Source organism: Colobus angolensis, unplaced genomic scaffold (assembly GCF_000951035.1).
Source record: "Colobus angolensis palliatus isolate OR3802 unplaced genomic scaffold, Cang.pa_1.0 Scaffold132, whole genome shotgun sequence".
In the NCBI taxonomy this organism is placed as follows: Eukaryota; Metazoa; Chordata; class Mammalia; order Primates; family Cercopithecidae; genus Colobus; species Colobus angolensis.
The window spans coordinates 4,864,075-4,873,020 of record NW_012114400.1 but is presented as its reverse complement, the minus strand read 5'-3'; positions in this window follow the sequence as shown (position 1 = coordinate 4,873,020).

The following is an 8,946-nucleotide window of genomic DNA, read 5'->3' as shown; positions in this document are numbered from 1 at the left end:
TTTTAATGATTGCCATTCTAACTGGTGTGAGATGGTATCTCACTGTGGTTTTGATTTGCATTTCTCTGGTGGCCAGTGATGATGAGCATTTTTTCCTGTGTCTGTTGGCTGCATAAATGTCTTCTTTTGAGAAGTTTCTGTTCATATCCTTTAGCCACTTTTTGATGGGGTTGTTTTTTTCATGTAAATTTGTTTGAGTTATTTGTAAGTTCTGGATATTAGCACCTTTGCCAGATGAATAGATTGCAAATTTTTTCTCTCATTCTGTAGGTTGCCTGTTCACTCTGATGGTAGTTTCTTTTGTTGTGCAGAAGCTCTTTAGTTTAATTAGATCTCATTTGTCAATTTTGGCTTTTGTTGCTGTTGCTTTTGGTGTTTTAGACATGAAGTCCTTGCCCATGCCTATGTCCTGAACGGTATTGCCTAGGTTTTCTCCTAGGGTTTTTATGGTTTTAGGTCTAACATTTAAGTCTCTAATCCATCTTGAATTAATTTTTGTATAAGGTGTAAGGAAGTGATCCAGTTTCAGCTTTCTACTTTTGGCTAGCCAATTTTCCCAGCACCATTTATTAAATAGGGAATCCTTTCCCCATTTCTTGTTTTTGTCAGTTTTGTCAAATATCAGATGGTTGTAGATGTGTGGTATTATTTCTGGGGGTTCTGTTCTATTTCATTGGGCTATATCTCTGTTTTGGTACCAATATCATGCTGTTTTGATTACTGTAGCCTTGTAGGATAGTTTGAAGTCAGGTAGCGTGATGCCTCCAGCTTTGTTCTTTGGGCTTAGGATTATCTTGGCAATGCGGGCTCTTTTTTGATTCCATGTGAACTTTAAAGTAGTTTTTTCCAATTCTGTGAAGAAAGTCATTGGTAGCTTATTGGGGATGGCATTGAATCTATAAATTACCTTGGGCAGTATGGCATTTTTCACGATATTGATTCTTCCTATCCACAAGTATGAAATGTTCTTCCATTTGTTTGTGTCCTCTTTTATTTCATTGAGCAACGGTTTGTAGTTTTCTTTGAAGAGGTCTTTCACATCCCTTGTAAGTTGGATTCCTAGGTATTTTATTCTATTTGAAGCAATTGTGAATGGGAGTTCACTCATGGCATCGGAATTTAACAAATGTGTCATACTATTCATTTTGTGGGTAGTTCTAAAGATTAAGTCAAAAAAAGCAAAAAATAAAGCAAAAAAAATGGAATTGGGTTTGGCAAAATAAAAAATACAAATTTTCAGCATTCAATAATGTTTTTTTTTTTTTTTTCTAAACCACCATGAAAGTTTTAACAACAACATGAAAAGTCTAAAGTTTGAGGGGAAAACTGACAAAATTCTCAAATTCAATTGTGAGTCTCGGAATAACCAAAAATTCACTGTACCATGTGTCGATCCAGTAGAATGAACCTGAAAGACTGCTGAAGTAGAGGCATAATTTAGTTAAAATAAAGGGTGGTGGGGGTGGCATAAGAAAACATAAACTTTCCTCTATATTTTGTTAACATGATCCCAAGTCTACTTTTCATCCATGCAAAGGCAACCTCCTGAATCAAAGGAATGTCTCACAAAAGTGGTACTTTTTGTACTAGCTTCTACAATTCTTAGTTTCCTAATCCCTTATTATCTTACACATCTTCTATAGCAAGTTTTCTAATTTTTCAATATTTCTGTTAAAATGAAAATCCAGGCAATAATTAATTTAAAAGTACTCTAAAAAATCTCAATATTTTAACTATGTGGGAATTTAAGACCATGTATGAAGAAGATACATAGAAAAATAGCATATTTTTATCATTTGACTTGCAAATTCATCAAGAGCAATGAATTTTACCATCTCCAAGCAAAATTTATAAATATTTACCTAACTTTTTAAATTTAAGCTATTTGTATAGAATGAAAGCATTTAATAACATCCTGTGAAAAATTCAAATGTTGGGTAATTCTAAATTCATCTGGAAATATATTCCAAAAGTGTTATAAGATTTAAAGATTCTTTTAATGGCAGGATACAGCACAATGATACTGGAAAAGATGAAAAGCAGAACTCTCTTTCTTACAGAGAGGATTAAGAGAAAACTGTCAGATAGAGTCAAATGTGGGTTCCACCACAAAAACAGGGTGATAACAAACAGTAGCCATACAGGAAGCTTATTTATGGCAAGTGAGGTGGGGCTAGTTAGGTTTTGTAGGCTATCTGGCGATTGACTAATGTGAGTAATTTCTCAGCCTCCAGGAATCAATGCTATTCCTAGTTGTCTGGTACCTGGTTGGGGTAATTTGGATGTATGTACAGTGGACCTAGAGTGTGAAAGCTGCTTAAAAAAGGAAAGCAGTTGGGGTTGAGTGTATTCAACTCCTCAAAAAGTGAAACTGGCCAACTCCCACCAAGGAACTGGCTTAAGACCACATTTTTTTTTTTTCTCATCTTGTACCAAATAATTTCTTAATAAAATAATAAATATTAAATGAATATTGAGAAAAAACCAATTAAAATAAAAAGTGATTTGAATTGAAAGTGATTCAAAGGCAAGTAGAATAAAATATAAAAATATGAAAAGAAAATGTATGTTTTGATGTGAATGCAGATATCTCTTTTCAAGTAATACACATACAATCATTCATGGCAAGTAATAAGAATTCAGAATTTTTTCAGATTTGTATTCTCACTTTATAAAACACTGTGAAACTAAAATCTAGATAATATTAAATCTGACTTCAGCAAAGTCAAAATATACCATGTATAGTCAAACCTGAACATTTATTATTTTTATTTATTTATTTTTGAGATTTATTTATTTATTTTTTTGAGACAGAGTTTCACTCTTGTTGCCCAGGCTGGATTGCAATAGTGTGATGTCGGCTCACTGCAACCTCCGCTTCCCAGACTCAAGTGATTCTCCTGCCTCAGCCTCCCGAGCAGCTGGGATTACAGGTGTGCACCACCATGTCCGCCTAATTTTTTGTATTTTTAGTAGAGACGGGGTTTCTCCATGTTGGTCAGGCTGGTCTCGAACTCCTGACCTCAGGTGATCCACCCACCTCGGCCTCCCAAAGTGCTGGGATTACAGGCGTGAGCCACCATGCCCTGCCTGAGAATCATTTTTAAATGTACGTCTCAACAAGTTTTGAAGAATTCATGCACCTGTGTAAACTCCACAATACTAAAATACAGAACATGCGAGCACTTCCAACAGTTCCTTCAGCATCGTGTCAAGCAGCTCTACCACCCGCCCCAATCTCCTTTCACTATGCATTGGACTTCTCTAGAACTTTTAATAAATATAATAATTCAGCATATACTCTTTTTGTCTGTATTCTTCCAGTCAGCATGTTTCTGAGCTTCATCCATGTCATTATATACAAAAGCAGTTTTGTTTTGTTTTTTTTTAAATTACAGAGTATTTTCCATTGAGTGGATGGATATACAATTGGTTGTCCATTTATATATTGATGGATATTTGAATTCTTATCAGCTTTTGGCTATTCTGAATAAAGGTGCTGTGAAACTTTCTGTACAATGTGTTGTGCAAATTTATGTTTCATTTTTCTTTGTTAAATACCTAGAAGTAGGATCATTTGGTTTTGTGGTAAGCATAGATTGAATTTGATAAGAAAATGTCAACCGATTTTCCAAAATGGCTGTAGTATTTTTTCTTCCCACTATTAGTATATGATAGCTCCAGTTGTTCCAAATCATTGCCCTTATTTGGTTTCCACAGTTTAGATATTTTTAAAAACAACAATTTATGCTATTTTAGCAGATGTATAGAAGTATCTCATAATATATTTAATTTATGCTTCCCTGATGGCTTATGACATTGAACAACTTTTCATGTGTTTTTTGGTTATATGTATATTTTTTGGGATAATTTGAACAATTTTTGTTTAAATATTATGCCCACTTTTAAATTTTTTCTAATTAAGTATGAGTTCTCTATGTGTTCTGAATATAAGTCCCTTTTAGATAAATGTTCTCCAAATACTTTCTCTTGGTCTATGGCTGGCTTTGAAGTTTCTTAGAATGTGTTCATAGAAATAGATACCTAATTATTCAGTGTTCTTTTTCATTTTTGGTCTGAGATTTTTGTATTCAATAAAATCTTTGCTTTTCTTTGAAGATCAGGAAGATTTTCTTCTATGTTTAATTTTAGTGATGTAGTAAGTTTTAATTTTATGTTTTGATTTATTATTTTAATTACCTGTCTGTTTAAACATGCAAAATTAAATTGCCTACATTTTAATTTTGAAATGAATAAAATGATTAAACTATAGTTCAGAAGTTTACAGACTTGGAAAGATGAAACTTACACTAAATTTCTTAATATAATTGGGACTCCTAGGATTAATATAGAAAACATATTTTAATAGGGTACACATTTCTACTATTCCAATCCATAAAAACCTAATACATTATAATAAATCATTTAATGAGTGAAGATTTTACCAGTATTTGTAATTTAATAAATCTAAACTCATGGAAACAAATGTGAAGGATAAATATAGTGTACAAAAAGCAAATTTTGTGAGGAAAAAAGGGCAAGGGTTTAAAGTCCAAGCCAGTAAACTCCTATCATTAACTATGCTTGTCATTTGTTTATGTGTAAAAGAAAACAAAACAAAGCAAAAAGATAAATACAAATTTAAATGCAACGTCACAAATTAATTTTAGCTAATTTTTCATATTCTTGATAATGATTTCAGATAATCAAAATATTCTTATGTTGCTTACACTTTCTCTGTTTACCTATATTTATAATGATATAAAGAGATAATATTCAGCTTTAAATTTTGAACAAATAAAAAATATTAGGTTGCTTTCAAATTAATGCATTTTCTAAACGTATATGGAGTTACTGAAATGTATCACTCATTGTTCCAGGTAGTGGGCAAATACTAGCCAAAAAAAAAAAAAAAAAAAAATCCTTTTCATGATGGAACTTACATTCTCGGTGGCTTAATGAGTCAAAATATATTCTTCAAATACTTCACAATTGATAAGAATTTTTAAATAACTGCTTTGTTAAATAACTGCTTTGTTTCATAAGCATTTCCTTGGAATACATCCACACATAAGCACACACACACAAATAAATATAGGTCTTCTTAAATATAAAATATATCAAAGCATAAATACTTTAAATTAATGATGATAATACCTTTAAAAGTGTTGGTGATAAAATCCAAAACATTATAATTCATTGTTGAGTGCCAAAATAATTTAACTACAAAGTAAAAATATCCCTACAGAGATTAAAATTATTGATGCATAAGAGTTAAATAGGAAAATACAACAAAACATCATGATAAATTTTTATTTCAATAGAACTGTCATTATTCTGTTAACATGATGGCTATTCTCTTTTAAGTAAAATATTTATGAGATGGTTAAGATATTTACAATATTTTTTAAACCCTGAGTATGTTAAATTATCAATAAATATTATACATAAATAGATGATAGATAAATAGAACTGTATTCATCTTCCACTTAGATTTTTTCTATATAAGTTATTCTGATATGAGTAATCAGGTTTCCTAAATGTAATATTTTGCTCATGTAATTAACATTAATTCTAATGTAACAAAAGGAAAATGCAAATAAAAACAATATAGATACAAAGAAGCTCAGATTTGATGATGGTAGGTAAGATAGCATAAGGTATGAAAGATCTAATGTATGTGGTAAAATACAAGGGAAACCAAGAAAATGGCTGCTATGTTCAGAATCAGAAAAACAGAAATAAATGTCTGTAAGTATTTTTGTTGTTAAAGAACTTTTGCAAAATGAGGAAATTAGATATTTTTATTTGTTATTCTATCAATAATATGCTACATTGCTTACTGCTATTTAGTAAAATGATGTTGTCAGCATCTCTACTTTTTCTTTCCACTTACAAATCCCCCTTTCTATTACACCTTTCAATGTATAGTAGCTAATGCTTTCATAGGACTTCAGACGTTGGTTGTCTAATTTTTTCATTGCTCACACACGAGTGTCTGTTTTGTGGTATCCATTATGCAAGGTATTAGGTACATATAATGGAAAATGTCAAGTATGATCATTAGACTGTCAATGAATTAAATTCCTTGTATTGTTTCAATAATTGTTTGTACAGTTTTCCTGTGTTTTCTAGGGTTTTGAGATTTGCTGTGTTACACCAGTAATTTAAAATCAAAGTTACAGTTTCATCCAGTAATGAAATATCAAGTTTTGCATGTTAAAATTTCTACTAGAGTTTTCTTCACAATCAATATTGAAATTTAGCGGTTCTAAAGTCAAAGCTATTCTTTTAGAACAAAGTTTGTTAGCATTAGAGGTCATCTTCATCTTTAAATGATGGTAATAGTGACTGACTATGAAAATTTTGAAAGACTTAAATCAAAAGGGAAGCCTTATTTACATTACATTACATTACATACATTAGCCTTATTTACAAATCTGACAATACACCCTTCCTATTAAATGAGAGAAAGTGATATTGCATTGTAAAATGTCCTATTGTTTAGTTGGTATGTTTCCTTAGTTGGTATGAATAAAAAGAGGTGGGACTGGAACACGATACAAAAGTAATATAGCAAATTCAGAACATCTGCTAAGGTCATGCCGTGTACATTTCGAAACAATTTCCACATCAAGGAAGATATAGAGGAGCAATTCTCCCCTAAAATTGGTGCCAAAGAAGCTAATTATAATAAGCATAGAGATCTGCAGAGACGTTAAAGAAAATTACTTATTCAATTGATCAAATACCTCAGCATGGAAGAAAATGACTTAAAACCTGAATGGTAATTCTACAGGGGAAGCCCCAAGTAAAATTTTGTCCACAAAGATTTTCCATCTTTAAATAAACAAAATAATCTTGGAGTGAAAAATCATTTTTAAAGCTTTAAACAGAATAATGTCATAACAGGCGAAAAATGACGGATGACTTCAGAATTTCAGAAAGGTTTCAATGGAAACTTTCTAGCATCTGTAGAAACTCATAGCAAAAAGGATCATTTGAGATAAAAAGAGAGAATACATCCTTGGTAAATGTGAAAAGAAAAAAAATATGGGAAAAGAAATAGTTTCCCGTGAGGACTGACGTATGCACAAATTTGAATCCATGCTGTTTCCAAGATATTAAAACTAAATATAGTACATCTGCTCTATGGCATCAAAGATAATATATCGCAGTGTGAAATCTCATGATGATTATGTGTATTCAGCTTTTTTTTTTTTTTCCTGGATATTGCTATTCCTTTGCTTTTTTCATTATCTGAGAGCAAAAAAGTGTGCTCTTAAGGAACTTGTAAAAAAAAAAAATAGTAAAGCAATCCAGGTGACACAATAACGAAATGTACAGCAAAATAAAAATCCCATATTGGAAAGTAGGCTGGTTTTCAGACCCAGAACTGGTTACATTGTTGAATGACTAAATACTCCAGGGTAGTACACTCCAGTGGCTGGGGTATAGTCCAAATCATTCATGCACTAGTTCAGCCATATGATATAATTTCTGCATGGTTTAAGAGAAACTACTAATTCAAACCCTTATTCTGATTTAAACCAATACAGGTACAGGAGACAGGGAGGGAGGCAAGGTATTACAAATACATACAATAAAGGAAAAATAAATAACAAAAGATTACTTGCTATTACAAAAAATTTGTTATGATGCTGTGCCATGAGGCCATCACCTACTCCAAATACTACCATGAACGTATTTTAAAATCACAATTTTTTTCCTCTATGACTTGCAAGGTGTAAAACAATAGAATTATCTCTATTCCAACTTAAAGAAGGAAGATAAAATAATCTTAGCACTTAATCATAATAATTAATTTAATTTTAAGGTAAACAAATGCATAAGAGGTCGTTTAATAGTGGAAACGATACCAGTTAGCTTTCAGAAAACATATAGCAAGTATAGTTTTCTTACTCCATCACACATATCCAAGCCAGGAAACTTAGATTTCTGTGATCATGGACGGAAACTTATTATTAATGTGTTTTTCTTTTTCTCAGTCTCTTCCCTGAAATAGAATTCATGGCTCATGCTGCGACTCTGCAATATTGTTCCCTGCAAGAAGCGATTTTGTTCTGCCTCAGAGGCAATATGTTTGTATGCTTAATTTTGCCTTGAGTAACCACAATGTTTGTTTATATCCTTAAAATGTCTTTTAAAGAGATTGATTTTCATGAATCATCAGTAAATCCTGCTTCTAGAATTTAATTCCTTCAGTTATGTATTGAGTAAAAAATTTACATTTTCTTTTTTTGTCAGAGGTTTATTAATTGTGATTAAGCAGTAGCATTTGATCTCATGTGTGAAAATTTACAAATATATCTTTTAATATTTTCAGGATTACTTTAATTATATGCTTTTATTTAAAGTTTTATCGCCCCTCTTGATTAGTTTAGCTCTAAGTATAGTCAAATAATTTATATTTACAATGTAATAATGTTATGTAACTAAGTTTTACCTTTTGAGCAAATACAAAATAAAACAAAACTCTGTCCAGAAGAGCAAGAGGAATCTCCTTCCAAAGGCTGAGGGGAGATTTTAAAAAAATCCAGTCTCTATCATTAATTGTTAAGATAATTATTGTATTAATTTTCATAGTTCACCAAATAATGGGGCAATATGGAGAAACTGATTTATATTTCAGAATAAGTGACATAACTAAAGCGTCAAAAATCTCATTTTAAAGGTAGTTAAATTAAAGAGGTGACTGAAGGTAAAGCTGTCTATGTCTAAGTAGGAAGGATCATCAGACATTTAGATATATGGTAATAGTAAAATAAAAATTATTGATTAATTAGGAAGTTCTACTTAAAGAAAATTTGCTCCCTCTTGGAGGAAAGAATGAATTCTAAACTAATTAAAAATAATTTTGGACCGAGCGCGGTGGCTCACGCCTGTAATCCCAGCACTTTGGGAGGCCGAGGCGGGTGGATCACG